This window comes from Pristis pectinata, chromosome 17 (assembly GCF_009764475.1).
Source record: "Pristis pectinata isolate sPriPec2 chromosome 17, sPriPec2.1.pri, whole genome shotgun sequence".
Lineage (NCBI taxonomy): Eukaryota > Metazoa > Chordata > Chondrichthyes > Rhinopristiformes > Pristidae > Pristis > Pristis pectinata.
Window position 1 is genome coordinate 37,727,061 of NC_067421.1, and position 25,436 is coordinate 37,752,496.

General features: G+C 42.9%; 1 protein-coding gene across 1 annotated transcript in view; it reads left to right on the plus strand.

Moving 5' to 3' along the window:
* LOC127579631 (hypermethylated in cancer 2 protein-like) overlaps window positions 1–25,436 on the plus strand; it is an 82,256-nt gene that overhangs the window by 32,879 nt on the left and 23,941 nt on the right.

Sequence of the window (25,436 nt, forward strand, 5' to 3'; positions counted from 1 at the left end):
AGTACATGTGGTAAATGTGTGTCAAAAAAATCAGCTGGATGGACTTTATTTTTAAATTAGAATGTCCTCTTTTGTTGCCTTGTGAAACACCCAGAATTTGGATAAGTCCTGTACTAATTTTGTTACGTTCCTCTACGTCTCACCAACTTTGCCAGCTTAATTTGTTTCTTCTGCCTGGGCTCCAAGCTCTCAAATTCCATCCCTAAAGCTCTTCACCTCCCCTTCCTCCTCCACGTCTACCTTTTTGACCAAGCTTTTGGTCATCTTCCTTCAGTTTTGCTTCCCTGACTTGGTGTCACAGGATTTCATATTTGCCAGATCTTCGAAGAGGAGGCTGGGAGGTGAGGGGCATGTCGATACCTGTAACGTCAAGGGTCAAATAGGTGCATGCACATCCATAATCTCACTTCTTCTGTCAGTGATTATAGGGATAGTCCATGCCCTTGCTTGTCCCCACCCCTTCTGCATACCCATACTTAACACTGAATTTTGATTCACAGCTAGTCATAGAATACAACACAGAAACAGGCCTTTCGACCCACCACGTCATTGTGCTTATCTATATAAATCCCATTTCAAAGTCAAAGTCGAGTTTACTGTCATATACACAAGTATATGTATGCACAGGTACAATGAAAAACTTACTTGCAACAGCATCACACATTCACAAAAATAACATAAACACAATTTTTACAAGAAAGAACACAATTAGAGTAAAAAAAAGTCCATTGTAGTGCAAAGTGGTCATAGTGTTGCTATACTGAGGCAGTGATTAGGATTGTGCAGGTTGGTCCAAGAACCGAATGGTTGAAGGGAAGTAGCTGTTCCTGAACCTGGTGGTGTGGGACTTCAGGCTTCTGTACCTCCTGCCCGATGGTAGCTGTGAGAAGATAGCATGGCCCAGATGGTGGGGATCTTTGATTGGTGTTGTCTTCTTGAGGCAGCACCTCCTGTAGATACCACTGATGGTGGGGAGGGATGTGCCCGTGATGTATTGGGCAGAGTCCACTACTCTCCGCAGCTTCTTGCGTTCCTGTGCGTTGAATTGCTGTACCAGGCCATGGTGCAACCAGTCAGGATAGTTTCAACAGTACATCTGTGGAAGTTTGTTATAGAGTGTTCGGTGACATACGGAACCTCCTTAACCTTCTAAAAGAGTAATGACACTGGCATGCCTTCCTTCATTTACCTGCAACTGTTCCTGTGCAGTTCTATAAAAAGGTTTACATCAAAGGTGTTAATTATATGCATCGTGGAGTGAAAAGGTTGCTTTTTCTTTGCCTCTTGGTGTTATTCATAGGTTCCTCCCTGTGGAGTGCAGAGTGGCTTAGATGGGTTGGATGCTTCCATGGGATTGATAGCACTACGTGAAGGTGGTTAACCCATCCCAACAGCAGACATGGCTGAGAAGACTGGGTCTCCCCACTTTATACAATGCACTTCACAATGGTGTTACCATTGCTAATGGAGACGCAAGAGGGTAAATTGGTTCATTATCGTCACGTGTACCGAGGTACAGTGAAAAACTTTGTTTTACATGCCATCCATACAGATCATTTCATCACATCAGTACATTAGGTAAAGCAATAACAATGCAGAATTTAGTGTTACAATTACAGAGAAAGTGTAGTGCAGGCAAACAATAAGGTGCAAGGCCATAACAAGGTAGGTTGTGAGGTCAAGAGTCCATCTTATCGTACTAGGGGATTGTTCAATAGTCTTTTAACAGCGGGATAGAAGCTGTCCCAGAGACTGCAGATGCTGGAATATGGAACAAAATCTGACCCACTGAGTTTCTCCAGAAGTTTGAGCGGCATCTGAGGAGTGACTGGGATTGTCAACGTTTCGGGTCAAGAGCCTGCTCTCGTCCCAGAACATCAACAATTCCCTTCACAGATGCTGCTCGACCCGCTGAGGTCCTGCAGCAATTTTTTTTTAACCATTCTCATTCCTTTCAAACTCTTAAATTAGAAATTAGGGGACAGCCCCTGTGGTATTATCTGCCCTGTAGTGAGTCAATTGTTCTAGTGAAGTAGGAATTTCCAAAAGATACAAGTTGACTTGTTGAACTTTCTTAAGTTTTTATTCAACTTTGTCCTCTATTGGGGAAAATAGTGGCTCATGTATCGAAATGAATTTTTACTTTGTTTATCTGAAGCTGCGTTGATGTTTTCATATTACGGATATGCAGCTAGTAGAGCGGAAAGCCAAACGTTGCGGATGCACTAAGACAGCCGTAGAAATGTGACACATAAGGCAACCTCAGTATGCCCCTGCTCTCTCTTCCTTCCCTGACGGACACGGAGTTGTGCAAGCGATTTGGAGTACTAAACATTTTAATAAAAACAGAAAATGCTGGAAGCTCTCAGCATGACAGCCCGCATCTGTGGGAAGAGAAACAGCTAACATTTCAGTTCAGACGAAGGGTCTTTAACCTGAAAGGTTAGCTGTGTTTCTGTTTCCACAGACATGGCCTGACCTGCTGAGTATTTCCAGCATTTTTTGTTTTTATTTTAGATTTTCAGTATCTGTAGGTTTTTATTTGATTTTCACTTGCGAGTAAGCAGGTTTTGCTGCGGTCGTACAGGGGCTTGGTGAAACTCGCCTGGGGTTCAATGTACGTAAGGCTTGGCTTAAATAAGGAAGGTTTTACTTGCCTTTTGAATTGTTACAGTATTAAATTCATTAGAAAAGGGGATGAGCTATGAGAGGTTATGTGGTTATGAGTCTTTACACCCTGGAGTTAAAAATGAAAGTAATCTTGTTGAAAAGCGTGAAGTTTTGAAAGTGATTGGCAAAATTGATGCTATGATGCTGAGAGCCTCGAACCAAGAGGCATAGTCTTGAGGCAAAGGTAGGCCGTTTGGAGAAATCTTCTTGCTTGGAGTTAACATCAAGAATGTAAATTATATTTTTCATGTAGGGAATGGTTGTTCTCGTCTTTGATCTTGTGTCCTGTGGTTCAGCCTATGGAATTCTCCACTTCAGAGGGCTCTGGATGCTTGAGCGTTGAGCGAGGTTTGGGAATCAAGGGATGTAAGGATTTGAAGGATATGGAGGAGGTTTAGGATCAGCCACGATTTTACTGAAAAAGCCGGCCACGCATGTATGACTGCTTGTGTTACACATGGCAGTACAAACATGGTCTGGCCACTGGCTCCACAGGCCTGTGTCTGTACTTCTTGAGAAGAACCACCTGGACACTGGTGCATGGTTTACGTGTGTACTAGTATTTGAGGATAGAGACGCAAGTGCGATTGGGTGGACTGCAGTTACCAAAATCGGATGGAAAGCCTGATGATGGAGGTGCCTTAATGTTTGTGTGTTACAGCTATATATCCTTAAATAGAAGATCCCTTTCTATTACCAAAATCGGCATTCAAGAGGGAATAATTTACAAGGGAGGCACAAGAGACTACAGATGCTGGAATCTGGAGCAACACACAATCTGCTGGAGCAACTCAGCGGGTCGAACAGCATCTGTGGGAGGAAAGGAACTGTCGACGTTTCGGGTCGAAACCCTGCATCAGGACCTGAAACGTTGACGGTTCCTTTCTTCCCACAGATGCTGCTCGACCTGCTGAGTTCCTCTAGCGGATTGTTTGTTTGTTGGAAGGCCTGACAATTCCTATCTGGAGTCATTTGGAGGTACAGCATGGAAAGGGACCCCTCAGCTCACTGAGTTGAGGTGACACACCTTGGGAAGTCAGATAGGGGTAGGGGTACGTAAATGGTAGAACTGCCTTGGGGTCTAAGTCAATAGTTTTCTGAAAGTATGGAGGTGAAGAAGTATGGAGGTCATAGAATGTAAGAGTTAGGATGTGATATTGCAAGTTTAGAAAACTTTACCGCTTAGGCCGTCCTTTGAGTACTGTGTGCATTTCTGGTCACCACACTACAGGAAGGATGTGATTGCTCTGGAGAGAGTGCAGAGGAGACTCACCAGGATGTTGCCTGGATTGGAGGACTTCAGTCATCAGGAGAGATTGGATAGGCTGGGCTTGTTTTCCCTGGAGCGAAGGAGGCTGACAAAAGTATATAGGATTACGAGAGGCATAGATAGTCAAAATATTTTTTTCCCGTGGTTGGGGTATCAGAAACAAGAGAGCATAGTTTTAAAGAAGGGGAATTGAGGGGAAAGTTTTTACTTTACACAGAGTGTGGTTGATATGTGGAACTCGCTAACAGAGGATGTAGTAGAATGAGATAATCACTACGTTTAAGAGGTATTTAGACAGACACTTAAATAGTCAAGGCATAGAAGGATACAGTCCCAATGTGGGCAAATTGAATTAGTGTGGATGGGCAAAATGTTCAGCATGAACGTGGTGGGTCAGAGGTCCCATTTTTGTGCTGTACGACCCTATGATTGAGTTCACAAAGACCATCAACCCCCCCACCCCCATTTACATTAGTCCTATGTTAATCCGATATTTATTATTCTCCCCACATTGTTATCAACTTCCCCCAAATTCTACCACCCACTTGCATACCAGGCATCAATTACAGTGGCCAATTAACCTTGCATGTCTTCGGAATGTGGGAAGAAACCAGAGCACCCGGAGGAAACGGGGAGAACGTGCAAACTCCGCACAGACAGCACCCACGATCAGGATTGAACCCGGGTCTCTGGTGTTGTGAGGCAGCGGCTCTACTGGCTGCGCCACTGTGCTGGGAAAGTAGTTGTGGGAGCACACTGTTCTGTAAGATTTGCCATTGTTATTTGCTGTTCGGAAGGAAGTTAATTGATCCTTTGTATTTCTGCCTTTCTGTCGGGGTAATCCAAAACTATTTCCACTGACCTGGCCTTTTCCCATTACACTGAGTCCTCCCCATTTCACATAATTATCCTGTTACTTTTCTAATTTGCAAAATACAGTAATCTCCACCACAACTGCTCCCAGTAGCAAAGCAATTGCTGTTTCACCAAGCAAAATGATTTCCCTTAATTTCTTCCCTCACTCTAGGCAACCCACTTAAGGATTCTTTAAATATACTGCTGCATTGTTGCTGTTGGTTGGATGAATTACTGGTTTCATGCTGCCAAACTGGACCTGGTTCACTCTCTTCCCCCCCCCGCCCCCCATAGAAACTATATAACTAAAATGCTTCATTGCTCCTTGTGTCATTTGGAGATTGTGAAGGACACTATAAAAATGCAAGTTCTGTCTTTCTCATCTACATAAACTATCCAAAGCTTTGTGGGAAAAGTCCAGTGTTACACTCTATGGCCTATTAATAAAATTTAGTTTTAATAGCACTCATTAAACCTTATTCAGTACATGGAATTGCATATTTGTAGCCCTAGGCAATTTCTGTCCATGCACTCCATCAATATCTTTCGATGAAATGCATCAAATTTATTTTTTTGTTCCATGTGCTTACCACTTTGAATATTTGTTGGATAGTTTCTGAATACTTTTAAATATTTCTGAATGTCAGAAATATTGAGTATTCTGACAGCCAGCTAAGCTGAGTGGGGCTTGTGGTTTAGCCGCCCTTTAGTTTTGTTTGCCATTTTCGTTTTGCTCCCTTTTCTCACCATCCCATGTGCTATGAAAGCCCAGTCATGCTACAGAGTCAGCTACTTTGCTTGGGCCTCTTTGTGTTGCTTAAGGAGAAACGTAGCAGTGTGAGTAGGGTAATAAGTTCCACGGTGTGGACTATATAAGGAGGAGGGATTAGTAGTCAGTAAGTTGTGACCATAGAGTCATAATAGCAGGAAAACAGGCTCTTCGGCCCAACAGGTTCACAGCAACCATTATGCACCTACTTGCATTAAATGTCCGCACATTCCCATCAGCTCCCCCCAGATTCTAATTAACCTTCCAACCTGCACTTCTGGGATGTGGAAGAAAATAAGGAGCACCCAGAGGAAACCCATGCAATCAGAGGGAGAATATGCAAACTCCACACAGACAGTACCTGAGGTCGGGATTGAACCCAGGTCTCTGGCACTGCGAGGCTGTGCCACTGTGACCCAAGTTCCACTTTCTCTACTCTGACCTGTTTTAGTATGTTGGGGTTTATTTTCTCAGTGGCTCAGTAACTTTTTCACACTTGGATCCTGCCAATTATTTCAGAAACAAATCATTTTCTAGTTATCACTGACAATTTATGCATACCCTCCTCCAGTACACCTACATTTCCATTCCACTTTCATTTGTAATAACTGACAAAAATATTTACTTAATGGCTCTGCTCTATCATCATCATCCTCCCTTTCCCCTGAGGGACATAGCTCACTGTATAACTATTTTAACCTATTAATGTCAAAGCATAAAGTGATTAACATGTCTTAAAACAAAAAGGTAGCAAAATGAAGAGCAATAATCACCAGCACAAATCAAAGCAAAGGGGACGATTCATTGCAGTGAATACAGGAACACACAGCGGACACGAGAAAGAAACGTCTCTCACAACTTTTCTCTGTACCATATGATTTGCAGTAAAAAAAATTGTAAATACCCTAAAATGCTGCCTTCTCCAATATTCGACATGAAAAACATTTCTTTGATTATGTGTGACAGACACACTTGCATCAAAGGGGTCAAAACAATGAACCTACATCAATGAATAGTATTTAGTTTGAACTGCGGGTTTCTGAAGTAGTACAGAGAGAGGTCAGCCAGTTGTGCTATAGAAAGAGCTATCCAATATATCAATAGTAGCTACGGTACATTTTGCTCCACTGGTCCACGTTGGTGTTTATGTTCTGGTCAGATGCTGTCTCATCCACACCCCAAATATACTTCTAAGATAAGATATATTTTATGAGTCACATGTACATTGAAACACACAGTGAAATGCATCTCTTTTGTGTAGAATGTTCTGGGGGTAGCCCGCAGGCGTCGCCACGTTTCCGGCACCAACGCAGCATGCCCACAACTTCCTAACCTGTACGTCTTTGGAATGTGGGAGGAAACTGGAGCACCTGGAGGAAACCCATGCAGACACAGAGAGAACATACAAACTCCTTACAGCCAGTGGCCGGAATTGAACCGGAGTTGCTGGTGCTGTAATAGCGTTATGCTAACCGCTACACTACCATGCCTGCCTTGTCATGTATTTATCTAGGTTTCCATTAAGCGTATTGGTATTGGTTTATTATTGTCACTTGTACCAAGGTACAGTGAAAAACTTGTCTTGCATACCGATCGTACAGATCAATTCATTACACAGTGCAGTTACATTGAGTTAGTACAGAGTTCATTGAGGTAGTACAGGTAAAAACAATAACAGTACAGAATAAAGTGTCACAGCTACAGAGAAAGTGCAGTGCAATAAGGTGCAAGGTCACAACAAGGTAGATCGTGAGGTCATAGTCCATCTCATCGTATAAGGGAACCGTTCAATATTCTTATCACAGTGGGATAGAAGCTGTCCTTGAGCCTGGTGATATGTGCCCCCAGGCTCCTGTATCTTCTACCTGATGGGAGAGGAGATAAGAGAGAATGTCCTGGGTGGGTGGGGTCTTTGATTATCCTGGCTGCTTCACCAAGGCAGCGAGAGGTAAAGACAGAGTCCAAGAAGGGGAGGCTGGTGCCCGTGATGCACTGGGCTGTGTCCACAAATCTCTGCAGTTTCTGTGGTATTTGGTACCACTCTACTGTTCTCTCCTTGTACCTCCTTCGAGCTTCTCCATATCGGCAATATCATGCTCGGTTTTGAGTCTGTTTGCGTTGTTTATGATTCTTAATTTTTCTCTAATACTCAGATCATTGGGATAATCAGTAGGTAGTGAAAAGGTGCCAGTAGGTTAGCTTTATAATCCATAAAGACATAAAATCAACACTATCAACTGCAGGAGGGACCACAGATGCTGGAATCTGGTGTAATAAACCATCTGCTGGAGGAACTCAGCGGGTCGAGCAGCATCTGTGGGAGGAAAAGGAATTGTCGAGGTCCTGATGCAAGGTTTCGACCCAAAACAATTTCTTTCCTCCCGTAGATGCTGCTTGACCTGCTGAGTTCCTCCAGCAGATTGTTTGTTGCACTAGGAACTACAGGACTTCATTCCATGTACAGTATAGTAATAGAATAGATTATCAGGAGTAAACATTATCTGCATTGTGATTGACTAGTAAGCAGCAGTCAGCATGTCACAGAGAGAAAGATCCTGCCAGACTAGCCTCCACAATTTCTTCTGAGGATTTGATTTGCCAAATGGAGTTCAGGAGACTCCCACAGCTTGCAGGAGCTACGTGTCAAAAGACCACCAGTTCGGCTCAGATCTGTCAAGATTCAGGGCAGATGTTGGGAATTGTTGAGAAATTGACTCAAGATTAGAGTGCAGCCAATACTTGGGAGAACAATTATCAGATTAGTGTTCTGGTCGATATTCCCGGTTGACATCATTTCTGTTTCTAATTTGCATCAATGAGATTTTTTTCATAACATGCTGTGTAAATCAGTTCAATATGCAGATGGATCAGGAGTAGGAGTGGGAACACAGGAATATAAGGAGACCTACCAAAGACTACAAAAAGACTGAGAATCGTAGCTATGCAGCTGTATAATTACAGATAGAATATTTAAAATTTAGATTCAAGCATGTCACTTTTTGCATTGAAGTAACAAATTTAGAATCTGAGACTCAGATGGTGAACTTAAGGTAAAGAACAGCAGTCAACAACAACCAATTAAAATGTTGAACGACAAAGTCAATGTCTCTTAGAAATTTTGTATCCCTGTATGATGTCCAGTTCTTGTTGCCAAGAAGCAAATGATTAAGAGTAAGACTTAAGATTGGAGAGCTTTGGGCCTTTAAACAGTGGCTTACAATTCGCAAAACACTTGTTTTATTTTGGGGAAAATACCCTAAGATGTTTTGCAGAAGCATAATTGGACAGAGTGCTCAGAAGGAGATAACAAGGAGAGGTGAACAAATACTTAGCGAAAGTCCTTGGTCGATCTTAAAGAAAGAAAGGGTGACAAAGGGGCTTCAGGCATTACTGGTAGAAAATGGGAGAGTCAGTTCTATATTGAAGAGAGGGAGGGATTGGGTTTGGATAAAATGGAGTTTGAGGTTTTGTGGGGGTATGATGGGATGGGAGGGGTTAACCTAAGAACATAAAGAACTTTAACTACATGGAGGCACATTTTAAATTGGATGCCAAAGTGTGTGTATGTGAAAAAAGATATTGATGGGTTGGGATGTGTTAGGATGACAGCAGCCAAGTTTTGGCTGTGCGGAAGTTATGGAAGGAAGAGAGATGTGCCCAGTCACGAGGGCTGTTTTGATTTACCAGCTGCTAACGTATCCATTTCTCACAGAGGCCAGGATATTAAAATGTTTGGGTTGCAGAGCTGGGATCTGCTTTTACAATTGTCAGGTTGGTAGTGCTTAATTTTTTTTTGATGAAGAGGGTTTGAAGCAGGAATTTGCCCATTCAGGTGAATATAAAATGGCTTAGGGCAGAATCTGGAGGAGGTAGAGAGTTAGCTCTCTTTGTCAAGAGGACTAAGATTGACCTATTATCTGGGCATCCATTCACTTCTTGTTGGTGGGATCTGACTGTGCACAAGTTGGCAGCAGTGGCTGTACTCTATGTGTTGGGACTAGAAAAGTATTCTGCAAATCCAAGCTTGTCCATCCATTCACCCCAAGGAGGTACTTCTCCAAACCTGTCCAAAACTGCTGATGAGACAGCTTTGCACCTACAATTTCTTTATATTCCTTCAGCAATATACTGGGAGCTTGAAATTTTTAGATAATATTTTTGGTTCAGTCCTGGGGTGTTTTTTTTTGGCAAAAAAGGGTATTTTTGATTATTTAAAGAAAAACTTCAGTTAAGAGTTAAATCAGCTTCCAGTCTCTACACAGGGCAACTAAATTGAAATAGATTATTGCAACACGCACACACGTTCAAAGTCGATTGTTTAAAATTTGCCATCATCCAGGTTACTTCACGGACCTGCACGTCCCACAAACTAAAGGAATTGATCAGTTGTCCACGAGCATTTTGCAAGTAACATTATGAAAACCGGGTGAATGAACGTAAATTCTGCACAATCGAAATTTAATGCTGACATGGAGTTTTATTGGTGGGAAAAAAAAGGTTTTTTTCCAAGTAAGCCCTCGGAGGTGTTCTTTGGGGGTTTCTTGCTTAAAACCAAAAAAATAATTCAAGCTCTAAATAGAAATGTATTGATGAGGGCTAAGTTACGAGAAAGAGGTCAACTCTGTTCTCTGTGAGGTGGGGCGAGGGGGAAGAGAGCGAGTTTTGCAGATCCTTTATAATTCTCCAGAACGTGGAGCATTTACAGAACATGGGCTGACATTATAGAGGTGTATTAAATCATGAGGGGCATAGAGCAGGTGAATGCACACAGACTTTTTCCCAGGGTTGGGGAATCAAGAACTAGAGGACGTTGGTTTAACGTGAGAGGGGAGAGATTTAATGGGAACCTGAGGGGCAATTTTTTCACCAAGAGGGTGGTCCGTATATGGAACGAGCTGCCAGAGGAAGTGGTTGAGGCAGGTACATTAACAACATTTAAAAGGCATAAGTTCTTTTCATCTTGCATCATGACTTAGTTTCAGAGTTTAAACTTAATGAGACAAAGGCAAAATTAGAAATGTAGGCATATGTAAATATGTGAAACTGAAATGGTGCAATTAAAGTAACTAGTGGAACTGCACAAAATTCATTTAATATTAAAGGTCATTAATTTTAAGATTATTTTACGCATTGCATTGTTGGCAGTATTTCATTGGATGGTCCTGAGAACATAACAGATGCTATATAAATGCAAGTTCATTCCGTTTCTTTCAGAGTAAGGAACAGGTGGGGGAAATTCGGAAGGGTAGACAGAATTCTGAATCGAGTGACTCCAGGCAGGATTTGGCTCGCCACTCGAGCTATTTCCATGGCCGCACTTACCCTTTGTAACTCGGGTTGGCTGTCTGATTCCCCCACTGTCCCGTGAGGCGAAGCTGTCTGCAAGTGGTGGCCAGACCTCACGATCTAGGTCTCGGTACACCACTTTGACAGCTTAATAATCAGAAATACCCAAACATAGTTCAAATTACATTTTTAAAAATTATTAAAACACCATAGAGTATTAGAAATTAGTTAAAAACATTAAGTTCGGTGAGGCCACATTTAGAATATTGTGTTCAGTTTTGGTCACCCTGCTATAGGAAAGATGCAAGTAAGCTGGAAAGAGCGCAGAGGAGATTTACAAGGATCTTGCCAGGACTCAAGGGACTGAGTTATGAAAAGTGGCTGAGCAGGCTGGGACTTTATTTATCAGAGTGTAGGAGAATGAGGGCTGATATTATAGAGGTTTTTAAATCATGCGGGGCATAGATAGGGTGAATGCACACAGTCTTTTTCCCAGGGTTGGGGAATCAAGAACTAGAGGACTTTGGTTTAAGGTGAGAGGGGAGAGATTTAATGGGAACCTGAGGGGCAACTTTTTCACCAAGAGTGTGGTCCATACATGGAACGAGCTGCTAGAGGAAGTGGTTGAGGGAGGTACGTTAACAATATTTAAGAGGCAGTTTGACAGGTCCGTGGATAGGGAAAGATTAGAGGGATACTGGCTAAATGTGGCAAATGGGACTGGCTAAGATGGGAATCATGGTCGGCATAGACCAGTTGGGCCGAAGGGCCTGTAGGACTCTAAAGTAAAATAAACAAATCACTTATCTGCATTTCCCTTTTCACTCGAGGTCGGTGACCCTATTCAAATGAATGGGGCTGCGGGCAGAAGTCAGAAAGGAGCTGACCATGAGGATGATGCCAATAGTTCTCTGTGGAACTGCCAGCAAGGAGTAGGTACAATGAGGCCCAGTATGTACACAAGCCCAGTGGTGAATACAAGTAACCCCAGTTTTCTGGTGCCTATCATCATGGGTGAAGGCACAAATAATACAATACAAAGGCTCCAATCAACAAAAACTTTGTGTAGAGTATTGAATTATTAAATTCTCCTTGATAAGGCAGACAGTATTGTGTGGTTCCACATCTCACCAAAGACTTCAATAGTAACAGTATTTGAAGGTTATCTGGGTACGTGTTAGTACTGTGGCAGGTAGTCAGATTGATCCTTGCCTCCAGTAGTACTTGGACTTGTGAACAGTCGCTAGGAAGGATAACCAGACCAATGTTCATCTCTTGTTTAGATCAGACCCACCCAGATCCGTCGGCTTATCTCTCCCTCTCAGATGATCGTTGACCTACTGTGTATTAGCACCAACAGTTCTTGCAGAACAATTCAAATTATAAACTATTGCAAGTTGCAAGAGCTGGGCATCACTCAGGAGGCCACCATTTATAATCTGGGTCCCTCGTTGGCCAGCATTTAGACTCAGTGACAAATATATTTGGTTGGAACTTGGAGGGGAACCTGTAAGTGGTGGTGTTCCCACGTGCCCTGCTGCCCTTCATGGTGGTAGAGTTTGTGGGATTCAGTGGAGGGCTGGTGACTGCATCTTGTAAATGGCATTCACTGCAGCCACTATGTACTGGTGGTGGAGAGAATGGACGTTTAGAATGGTTGGTGGGGAATTAAACATGCAGTGTGCTTTGTCGGGGATGGTGTTGTGTTTCTTGAGGATTACTCGAGCTGCACTGATCTGGGAAAGTGGTGAGTATTCCATCTCACTCCTGACTCGTGTTAGTAGATGGTGGGAGCTGAGTCACAATGCAGGATACCCAGCCCTTGCAGTCATGATGTTTGTATGACTGGTCCAGTGTCATTCTAGTCAATAGTGACCCCCAGAACGATGATGGTGGGGGAGTCAGTGACGGTAATGCCATTGAATGTCAGATGTAGATGGTTAGACTCTCTCTTGAGGAGATGGCCATTGCCTGGCACTGTTAAGATGCAAATGTGACTTGCCACTTATCAGCCTATGCTGTATTGTCTAGGTGCATGCAGTCTTGGACTGCTTCATTTGCAACATTATAAAATTACCAATGATTATCTCCCCTTCTGATGAACAGAAGGTCACTGATGAACCATCTGAAGATGATTGGGCTTTGGGCACTGCCCTGAGGAACTCCTGCAGCGATGTTCTGGGACTGGGATGATAGAACTCCCACAATCGTCTTCCTTTTGGGAGTTATGACCCCAACCACTGAAGTGTTTTCCCTTTGATGCTGATTGACTTCAGTTTTAGCAGGACACCTTGATGCCACACTCGGTCAAACACTGTCTTGATATCAGGGGGTAGCCATTCTTGCGTCACCTCAGGACTCCAGCTCTCTGGTCCATGCGTGGGTCAAGGCTGTGAGGGGGTTTGGAGCCAAGTGATCCTGGAGAAACACAAGTTGGGCATTGGTGGGCAAACCCAATTGATAGGGCTGTCAATGATGGTAAGTAGACTGACTGGGTGGTAATTAGCTGGATTGGATTTGCCCTACATTTTGTGAACAGGAGGTATCTGTGTTGTAACTCTGCTGGACCAGATTGGCAAGAGGCACAGCTAGTTGCAGGATACCGGTCTATAGTGTTGCAGTGGGGATGTTGTCTGGCCCATAATCTTTGCTGCGTCCAACCCCGTCAGTGATTTCTTGATATCACGTGAAGAGAATCAAGTTGGCTGGAAGCTGACTTCTGCCTTGGTGGGGATCTCAGGAGGAAGCAGAGTTGGATCATCCACGCGCCTCTTCTGGATGAACGTGGTCATGAACAGTTCAGCCTCGTCTCTCGCACTCACCGGGCTCTGTCCCCACTGAGGAGGAGGATATCCTTAGAGCCACTGCCTCCTGTTAGCTGTTTAATTGTCTCCACCATTCCCGACCAGATGTGGTAGGAATGCTGAACTTCAATAGGTTGCATGTGAGACCGTGTGTCTCTGTCTATTACATTTCAATGCATTATCCCTTTGTTCCACATGCTACTCTGTCTGGTTGAGTCAAACAGAGACTCTGAGGAAGAGAAGATTTCCTGTTGACTTACCCAATGTTCTGCATCAGCAAAACAGATCGACTAGCTGCTGTTGTGAGACTTCATGTAAATTTTGACTACAGAGGTGACATTGCCATAAAAGTAATTCATGGTCAATGCTTTAAGACATTCTGAGGACACTAAAGATGCTCTATCTAGTTTAACACTCCAACACGATATTCGAGGGAATTCCACATTGCTGACTTGACTTTAAACCGTTTGCTCTTTGAAGTGGCAATATTTCAAAATGATATCCTGCCCAGCATTCAAATTCAACCAGTACCACTGGAACATAATACCTGGCCAGTATCACTGAAGTTTGTGGGTGCTTGCTGTGTACTATTGCCTAGTGAAGTACTTCAGGATATTGTACACAGCACCATACAAATGTAAACCTTTCTTGAATACATGCATTATCTCCACATGTATGTTGGAGGTGAATTCCACAGTGATAAAATACTCCTGCCTGCTCTAAGTTTTGATTATCACCTTTAGGTTTTTGACAGTAAAGCTACAGGTCAATAATGTGTAATTATGAAGTGTGTAAACACCAATATTAAAAGGGAACATGGAACTGTTGTGCTTGAATTTTACAATTGAGCAATAATAGTTTGAGGTACATATTCATTGGTCATCCCTAACTTTGCAGCCCATAAGAACTTGCATAAAGTAGAAACAATACAACCTTTAAAAATAAAAGGAATTTTCAAACCATAGGTTGGCAGAAAATGCTTATATTTGCTGTGAAATCCATTCCAAGGCAAAAGTGTTATCTCTTCAGGAAAACAAAGAATACTATAAGTAATGAAAACAAAATTGTGCTGCCATTTAGTGCAAGATCATTAAATGTTTTGTTTGTGGAAATGAATTTTAGCAGAACTTTGATCCGTAGTCTTAACCTGTGGAGGAGATTTCCTGATTGTGTCCGAAGTGGAGGTTGAAGCTCTGAAAACCAAAATTCACCGTGTGCAAAGGAGAAAGTTCACTTCCTGTAGAATAGTTTGTCTTTTGCCCCAGAGTGATAATCTGTGTATTTAAAAAAAAGGAATCCTGTGGCTCCTTGCTGTGCAATTGCCCAGCAACAAGCTGCCTTCTCTCAGTGTCTAGGAGCAAAATGTGTTACTTCAAGTGTACGAAACCATTATATGGTTTTGTTGGTGTGCAGAACTCATTCTTGGGAAATGAATTTTTCTTTTCATAATTAAAAACATTCCTATGTTGCAGTCTGCAGAGCCTACCCAAGCACAGACTGTGCTGTTTCTACAGTGCACTCAAGTTGCTCATGTATATATATAAAAAAAATAAAGAATTTGGTGTCTGATCCAGAAAATCCAGTCTCCCCTCCATGGACTCTGTCTATACTTCTCGCTGCCTCGGTAAAGCAGCCAGCATAATCAAAGACCCCACCCACCCCAGACATTCTCTCTTCTCCCCTCTCCCATCGAGCAGAAGGTACAAAAGCCTGAAAGCACGTACCCCCAGGTTCAAGGACAGCTTCTATCCCGCTGTTATAAGACTACTGAACAGTCCCCTCGTACAATAAGATGAACTTTTGACCTCGCAATCTACCTCGTTATGGCCTTGCACCTTATTGCCTGCCTGCACTGCACTTTCTTTGTAACTGTAACTTTATTCTGCATTCTGTTATTGTTTTCCCTTGTACTACCTCAATGCACTGTTGTAATGAGATGATCTGTATGGATGCCATGCAAAACAAAGTTTTCCCACTGTACCTTGGTACATGTGACTATAATAAACCAATTTACAATTTAAGATTGAATCTTAATCCTGCGGAACAGGGTACAAGTGGGTTTAACTCAAGTTCATTTAAAATTTTCCCAATCTTTACTGAGGATGTGGCTGATGTTGGCTGCATGGAGTTGAAGTAACCGGGAAGAACTTCACCCCATTATTCATGGAGCATGCCGAGTCCCCCACTAAGCATTCAATCCATCATACAGCATGTCTAAAAACAAATTTACTGAACTCATCGTAGTTTGTGTGATTTGCTTGGCTCACATGAGCTCTTCCTTTTGCTCACATTCCTCTGCAAAAGCAGAGAAATTTGTTATCTACAAAATGCTGTAGTGTAACCTGAGGGTGCAAGTATTGATATGATCACAATTTTGTTGTTGACTGGAAAAGACAGGTTTAATCTGACAGAGACATTTTGATGGGCCATTGCTAAATGGTGGCACTGAAAGAATGGGAATTGGAGATAAGGATGTGTGAAGTGGAAGCAGTTGGAGGCCATTCGACCCCTCCTTCCTGTTCAGCCAATCAATAAGAGCACAGCTAATTGTCTACCTCACCATCAATTTCCTGCATTAACCTTGTAGCATTTGATTCATAGAGTAGTACAGCACGGAAACAGGCCCTTCGACCCAACTTGTCCATGCTGACCATGGTGTCCACCAAGCTCGTCCCATTTGCCCACGTTTGACCCATATCCCTCTAAACCCCTCTTATCCATGTACTTATCCAAATGTATTTTGAATGTTGTTATTGTACCTGCCTCAACCACTCTCTCTGGCAGCTCGTTCCATATACGCAGCACCCTCTGCATGAAGATGTTACCCCTTAGTATGTATAAAAATATCAGTCTCTTCATAATAGTGAGTGTAGAATGGAGACAGCCTTCTAATGGAAACTGAATTTATATTCTGTGTTGTCTGTACCTATGTGTCTGTGATGCTGCTGCAAGCAAGTTTTTCATTGTACCTGTACTTGTGCACATGACAATAAGTTCAACTTGTTCCCTCTTGACTGATAGAGACAAAGGCCATGTGTAGTGATTGGCGCTATCCCTTTCATTTCTCTTGGAGTCATTGCGTGGTGAATGTGATGCCCACTGTACCTCTTGTTGGACAGAATCCGCACTGTGATTTTGGCCATGGCGTTGCTGACTTTCCTTGCGACCCCTTTGTAGTTACCCCTTTCTCCTTTTTTGAAGACGGTCACAATTATGGCTCCAGTATGACTTCCTTATGTAGTCGTGGGAGACGAGGCTGCACATTTCCATCTGAAGTTCTTCAGCAAGTCTTAGAACGTTATCAGGGAACCATCTGGAGGCTTTGTTGTTTTTCATTTGTTCTATTGCATTGATCTTTCCGAACGGTGTGCAAGACAAGTTTTTCACTGTACCTCGGTACAAGTGACAATAATATACCAATACCAACATATTTGGGCAAACAGCAGACTGGTCCATATAATACGCTGTGGATGGAGACCAGGACACTTGTGTCAAGGACAGGGTCACAGATGAGGAAATCTTTGTGCTGCCTGTCTATCCTTGATAAGGTCTACTTCAGTCGGGTTATTTGTTTGACCTTGGTGTTTTGTTTTCTCTCCTGAGGTTTGGTGGAATTTTGCATTTACTGCCAATTTAGCTCCTGAATTGCTGACCGATCCCAGTGTATTGTGGTGAAGAAGCCAAGCATTTCATCGCAGCTGCTAATTATTGGTGATCCTTATGGCAGTCCAGATACTGGGGGTACTCGGTGGCTTCGGTTAGTTGAGGGCCATCTAGTGAGACACTCTCTGAGAAGACCTTCAACATCTACTTTCTTTTATCAAGGTCCCTGTTGCTGTTGTTTTGAGGACAAGCTGATGGGGATAAGAGGGCATTTTGGGCAGTGGTCCATCCAACAGTCATTGGGACCTGTCATGCTACAAGTGATGTCTACATCTTTGTGGTGTCTCGCTTGGTCAGTGATGTAATCTGTTGTCTGGATCTTGGGCGTTGCCCTGAGGTCTTGTATTTGTCTCTCTGATTAAACGAGCTGTTGGTTATGACAAGGTCAAATTCCAGGCATGTTGTCAGGAGGAGGACTCCATTAGAGTTGGCTTTTCCCTAATCTTCCTCCATCCTGGTGTGTGTTTTGTGTGGCTGCAAAGTAACTTCTGTATTCAGTTCTGATGTAAGATTATTGACTGTTTCTCTCACTGCAAACGCTGAGAATTTCCACTACTTTCTGTTTTTATTTCAGATTTCCAGCATCTGCAATTTTTTAATGTGATTTCCAACTTCGATGCCCTTGTGTTCTAGATCACCAGATATTAAAAACCACCATGCCATTAGCCTTTGATTGTTATCTATACCTGTGAATGACATTTGATGGCTTCTATATTCCTATCTGAGGAGTTAATTCTGTTTGTGAATAAATATGATATCGCTGAGATAATGGAGTGGTTTGATGTAAATAGCAAATACAGATTAAATTATTTCTTGCTCTCCCTTTTGCTTCTGATGAGCTTTCTTCCGAGGAGTTTTACAACAAGTTAGGGAAACAAGGAAGCTTGTTCCACAGGCTTCTACATTCCCTTCCTCCCCATTGCTTTGAGTGAAGGTAAAATATTCAATGGTGCTGCACTAAAAAAGAGCATTCGTTTCAAGAGGACTAGAACATCAAGGATGTACTGCTGAGGCATGATAAGGCATTGGTCAGACCACATTTGGAATATTGTGGGCAATTTTGTGCCCCATATGTAAGAAAGCTGGCCCTGGAGAGGGTCCAGAGGAGGTTCAGAAGAATGATCCCAGGAATGAAAGGGTTAACATGAGCGTTTGTCTCTGGGCCTGTACTCGATGGAGTTCTGCAGGATGGGGGAGCAGGGTCTCATTGAAACCTACCGGATATTGAAAGGTCTGGAGAGGATGCTTCCATTAGTAGGAGAGTATAGGATCCGAGGGCACAGCCTCAGAATAAGGGGACGTGCCTTTAGAACAGAGATGAGGAGGAATCTCTTCAGCCAGAGGGTGGTGAATCTGTGGGATTCGTTGCCACAGAAGGCTATGGAGGCCAAATCATTGGGTGTATTTAAGGCTGGGATTGATAGGTTCTTGATTGGTTAGGGACTTTAGGATTGCGGTGAAAAGGCAGGACAATGGGATTCGAGAAGGTCAGCCATGATTGAATGCCAGAGCAGAGTCTATGGGCCGAATGGCCTAATTCTGCTCCTATATCTTATGGTCTGGAGCAACATTTAGCATTTAAACCAAAATCAATTTTTAAAGGAAAATCAGTCATTATCACATTGTTTTTTATGAAACAAGCTGTTAACTGTGATTCCAACATTACAACTGTGACAACACTTAAAAAGTATTTAATTAGTTGTGAACTGCCTCAGTGAGAAAAGGTATATCAGGGTCACACTTGTTTGGAAGCCGTCAGGCCAATAGAGTGGATGATACTGGCAGTGAAATTATCCATAGAGTCATCCAGACCTGTGTGAGGAACAAGTTGAATGCATTGATGGAGCAGGAGGAAAGATGGTAAATTGGTTTATTATTGTCACATATACTGAGATACAGTGAAAATCTTTGTTTTTGCATGCCATCTATATAAATCATTTTCACCACATCTGTACATTGAGATTGTACAAGGGAAAAGCGATAACAGAATGAAGAATATAGTGTTAAAGTTACAGAGAAAGTGCAGGGCGGGCAGACAATGAGGTCATGGCAATGTAGGTTGTGAGGTCAAGAGTCCACCTTATCGTACAAGAGGTCCATTCAATTGTCTTATAACAGCGGGATAGAAGCTGTCCTTGAGCCCGGTGGTACATGCTTTCAGGCTTCTGGATTCTCATCTCAAATAACTTGTTGTCTCTCTTTCTCAGTTTCTACAAAAGGCCTCTGACCTGTTCCTCTTTTCAGAGATCCTTCCTGACCTGGAGCCACAAGAGATTCTGCAGATGTTGGAATCTGGAGCAACACAGACAAAAAGCTGGAGGAACTCAGCAGGTCAGGCAGCACCCACTTCCCTCCATAGATGCTGTCTGCCCTACTGAGTTCCTCCAGCTTTTTGTCTGTGTGGTTCCTTCCTGACCCGCTGAGTGTTTCCAGTTTTTTTGTTTCTGGATTCCGATCTCATTAGAAGGCAGGGGGAAGGAAATAACATTCTTTGCAGCGTCAGAAACCTACCTACTGTGTTGTGTTTGTGAAACATTACGAAGCCAGATTAAAATAATTTCTCGAATTTGAAACCTCAGGAGGTATGTGGCTTAGTAGCAATGTGTGAAAAGGTGTCACTCTATACCAACAATCTCACCTTAAGAAGAGGAATAATGTTGGCCCATCCCAGTATAAGATGCTGCTTTTCTTCCTGCAGAGGGGAGCTCTGCGCATTTATCAGTCTGTCAGTTTAGTCTACAGTGTCCAGTTCTGGTCGCCTCATTATAGGAAGGATGTGGAAGCGTTGGAAAGGGTGCAGAGGAGATTTACCAGGATTCTACCTAGTTTAGAGAGTATGCATTATGAGGAGCTAGGGCTTTACTCTTTGGAGAGCAGGAGGATGAGAGGAGACATGATAGAGTTGTACAAAATATTAAGAGGAATAGATAGAGTGGACAGCCAGTGCCTCTTTCCCAGGGCACCAATGGTCAATACAAGAGGGCATGGCTTTAAAGTAATGGGTGGAAAGTTCAAGGGAGATTTCAGAGCAAGGTTTTTTACCCAGAGAGTGGTTGGGGCATGGAATGTGCTGCCTGGGCTGGTGGTGGAGGCAGGTACATTGGTCAGATTCAAGAGATTACTAGATAAGCATATGGAGGAATTTAAAACAGAGGGATATGTGGGAGGAAGGGGTTAGATAGTCTTAGGTGAGGTTTAAAGGTCGGCATAGCATTGTGGGCCGAAGGTCCTGTATTGTGCTGTACTGTTCGATGTTCTATGTGGCACAAGCAGAGTTTGGATAATTGAATGTAAAACTCAAGCAAGCACCTAGTTTGGATTATTTAGATTAAAATCTGATAGCTCTCAAAACGTAAGCAGCACTTTATATTTTATCTCGCTTAGCAGCAGTGGTTCAGTCTGATTTTGGGTTGGTTCCCAAGCGCAGGCAACAGGATACAACTGAAGAAACCGTACAGCAAAAATGGAGACAATTCAGCCCACCATATCTATGCTGGCTCTTTAAAACAGCTCTCCAATTTGCTCCACTCAACTGCTCTCACCATATAATTTGGAAAATAATTTCCTTTTGAAAGTTACCATTGACTCTATCACCCTACCAGCTAATCAAAGCAACTTGCCGTTTAATGAAGCTTCATTCTTCCCTCTGTTTTGTGTTGATCAGCTTAAATCTGTGTCCTCTTATCAACAACACTTCTATGGCTGGAAACTTTCTCCTAATTTATTCTGTCAATCCCTTGTAATTTTTAACAGCCTGTTTAAATTTCATAATTTTATCATCTCTAAGTAAGGACTAACCTTTCCAGTCTCTCCAAATACATAAAAGTCCCTCAACCCAGGTACAGATCAGATAAAATAGCATCAGCAATGGTTCAGATATAAGCAAGCTCACCTAAGTCTGAATGTTGCGTTGCTTCATGTCCCACAGTTGAGATCCAAGCCCAAAAATCTAAGTTGCCCTGCTCAATCCTGTCCTTAAGATGTTAAACTGAGACCCTATTTGTCTCTCAAGTGGAGAGAAAAGATCTTGTGGAACAGTTTTCACCAAAGGTATGAGAGTTAGTTAGTGTCCTGACCATATTTATAACTTGATCCACAACACAAAGATATCTAGTCATTATTATATTGCTGATCACGGGTGATTGCAGTGTTTAAAATGGTTGCATATTGCAACAGAGGGCTACAGTCCAAAACTGCTTCATTGTCTTAAAGCATGTTGGGAGACCTGAGGATAGATGCTTCATAAAATCCTTTTTAAAATCTCCTAAAACATTGCATCCACTCTGCGTACCATGTCTTAATTGATGCCTAACCGATAATTTGTAAAGGTTTAGCATAACTACTGATAATGTACCTTGCTCCTCGGGTAATAATGCAAAAGATTGCTTGCATGTTTTATTTATTGACAATTTTATAAACCTTTCCTGCAACCTTCAAATATGTGTGTATGAAACTCTGTATTTCCCAGTTCCCATAACCATGTGATCTGTTGGTACACTTGAGATTAATGCCATGGAGTCTTTTACAAGCACCTAAGAGGATGGATATTTTACCAGTCTGTGAGAAAGATGGTCTTGTGACATGGCAGAGCTTCCCCCCCATCAAACACTGTAATGCAGTGCTGGGCATAGTTTCTTCAAGAAGGTCTCAGGCATGAGGCTTGAACCATCAACCTTCTGGCCCTGAACTGCACCATGTTGATGGCCTGCTCCATTATTCATTAAGATCACCACTGACCCTTTCACTTACCCCACTTTCCCAACTGATCCCTATATCCCGCAATTGCCTTGGTGTCTTAGGAGCTGGGACGGAGGGGTGTGAGTGCCTTGTGGGCAGGTGGAGACGGACAGGGGGAATCACAGGTTACATTGCGGGCATCTAGGTGAATGATGGCGTTTGCAGGTGGTGTCTTCAGAGAATGCACGAAGAAGAAGCAGGTGAAGGTCATAGGACCTCTGAACCTGTTCTGTCAGTCAGTTAGATGTGGCTCATCCTTCCCACCTTTCTGCATGGTCATTGAATCCTCAGATTCCCCCATTATCCAAAATCTGTCTGTCACATCTTGAATGAATTTGACGACTGAGCATCTCGAGGACTTTTGGGTCAAGAATTCCAAAGGTTCACACCCAAATGAGAGCAGAAATTTCTCCTCAGCCAAGAAGTAAATGGGTGACACACCCTCTAGTTTTTATGCTTGCAGTCAGAAGTTGCATCCTCTTAACCTCCACCCTTTCAGTCTCTCTTCAAATCTTCAATTTCAATGAGATCTTGTCCTTTTTCTTCTAAACTGCAGTGGACATAGACCAACCTATCTTGATCTCTCTTAACAGGACAATCCCCAACCTCATTCCACTATTCAGTCCAGTGAATCTACACTGCATCCTACCTTAGATACCACTTTGTTCTAAAGCAGAGCGTGCATAAAACTCCTATTTCAGCACATCAGTTGCTGACGCTTCCTAGCTTTTTAATTACCTGGACATCTTTTTATCTGCCTGGGACCTTGGTGCACAAGTGAGCTTGTCCTGGTACACAATTCATGAAGCAATAATTTTACTGCTTCTTGAGATGTAGCAACACCACCGAAGTGGTATTTGGTGCCCCGTCCCTGGGAGTTAGAATACGGGAGTCACAAAAAGGTCAAGCTGCAGTGCTAGTCTTTTCCTGAAACGCATCCGAAATATTTTGGGCTTCCGGCAACATTTGTTTTTTGTTCCGTCGTCAACCCACAAATTGCCATGTTTATCAGGTTAGCTTTCTACTGCTCACCCATGGTAGGATTCAAACCAGTGAGTTCATGGTTGCAAGCCCTGTTCCATAACCGCAAGGCTACAATACACGTCAATGTCTGCAGTCTGTGCCAAGGCAAGTTCTTCTTTCCATTTTGTCCCAAGATGCTGGAAAAATCATTCGCTGGTAGTGGAGGTCTATCAAAGACGTTTGCTTTCATGGGATGCCAAATGTGGCACTGTTTTCTCCTCTCATATGACTAGCTTGGAAAGAGAAGCGTGCTGTCAGTTGGTTTTGTCCCGAGGTGTGAATGATTTGTAGTCTTGAGAAGTATGTACAGGAGGGGCGTCTGTTAATGTTTGTTACTCCATTTGAGATGCTGCCAGGTTCTTAGCATATTGCTCCTGAGTATAGTTCTTGTAAACTTTTTCTGTTGTGCCAGCTTTGCCTGAAAATCATTTAAACAAGATTGTGCAAATTTGTGGTTTGTGGGTTTTAATGCAAACAGTCTGTTTGACTTCCTTGGCATAGGCGAAGAGAATTAACCCAGAAAAGGGACTAAAGTTGGAGCTGACTAATTAATTGTAGGATTCAGCAATTTGTACCAAAGTTGATCAGAATTACTGCTTTATCTAATGTATTGGTTTATTATTGTCACTTGTACCGAGGTACAGTGAAAAACTTGTCTTGCATACTGATCGTACAGGTCAATTCATTACACAATGCAGTTACATTGGGTTAGTACAGAGTGCATTGATGTAGTACAGGTAAAAACAATAATAGTACAGAGTAAAGTGTCACAGCTACAGAGAAAGTGCAGTGCAATAAGGTGCAAGGTCACAACAGGGTAGATCACGAGGTCAGAGTCCATCTCGTCGTATAAGGGAACCATTCAATAGTCTTATCAAGTGGAGTAGAAGCTGTCAAGTCTGGTGGTACGTGCCCTCAGGCTCCTGTGTCTTCTACCCGATGGAAGAGGAGAGAAGAGAGAATGACCCGGGTGGGTGGGGTCTTTGATTATGCTGGCTGCTTCACCAGGGCAGTGAGAGGTAAAGACAGAGTCCAAGGAGGGGAGGCTGGTGGGCTGGTGTCTGTGTGCTGGGAAAGCTTCATTTGAGGTAGAGTTTTCACCAGCTTTCAGTGCAAACTCATTTTGTGTTGGTTTGTTGAGAACTAATTTATAATCCAACTTGGTGAATTTGGTTAAGATGGTTTCAGAGAATCTGAGTAACCACAGAGTTTCATCTCGTTCTAGGAAAAGCTTGCATTGATATAGTGCCTTTCACATCCTCTGGTGGTCCCAAAGTGAGCAATCAGAGTTATTTTCTGGAAGCATGTTACTCTACACAACCGCAGCAGCTGATTTGTGCATAGCAAGGTCCCATAAATACCAACTCTGTTGTTGCCTGTACAGACATCTAAGCCTTTCACACAGCAGGTTAAATTTATTTCCGTTACAAGAAATTATTATCATTTCCTGCTGTATTGCAGAAGTATCCCTACTGAAAAGCAGTAGGTTGCCTCTTTGTTAAACTCAAGTCACGTCCCATTAAATACATCGAATACATTGGGTGTTCCTCCACATACCAAGCAGACCCAAATCCACATCTCTGTCTTAAGAAAACTTGAAAAATTACCAACCAATAAACCCCACAAAATAAATGTGGGTGAATACTGGGAGGAGTGGAAAGGAACTAATTAAGGAGCAACACCTGAAGAGCTGTTGTGCCAACTGGCTAGTTTATGTGTTGTGTAATTCTGTGGTGGGTGACAGTTTATTCTTTGGAAGAAAGTGTTCCAAGAATGTTCTGCATTCATCTTGTGAGGAGTAAATTAGTGTCAGGGGAAAAGCAGAACCCATGTGGAGCCCTGTAGCTGAAGGAGGTCACTCAGGCTGCCATGTTAACTTGTCTCACTTCGTGTGTGTGTGTGTGTGTGAGAGAGAGAGAGAGAGAATCGAATCAGATTTATTATCATTGACTTATATGACGTGAAATTTGTTGTTTTGTGGCAGCAGTACAGTGCAAGACATAAAATTACAATAAATTACAAAAACAAATAGTGCAAAAAAAAAAGCGAATAACAAGGTTGTATTCATGGAACCCGATCAGAAATCTGATGGCGGAGGGGAAGAAGCTGTCCTGAATCATTGAGTGTGGGTCTTCAGGCTCGTGTACCTCTTCCCTGATGGTAGTAATGAGAAGAGGGCATGTCCCGGAGGGTGAGCGTTCTTAGTGATGGATGCCGCCGCCTTGAGGCACCGCCTCTCAAAGGTGTCCTCGGTGGGGAGGGTTGTGCCCATGATGGAGCTGGCTGAGTCTACAACCCTCTGCAGCCTCTTGCGATCCTGTGCATTGGAGTCTCCATACCAGGCGGTGATGCAACCAGT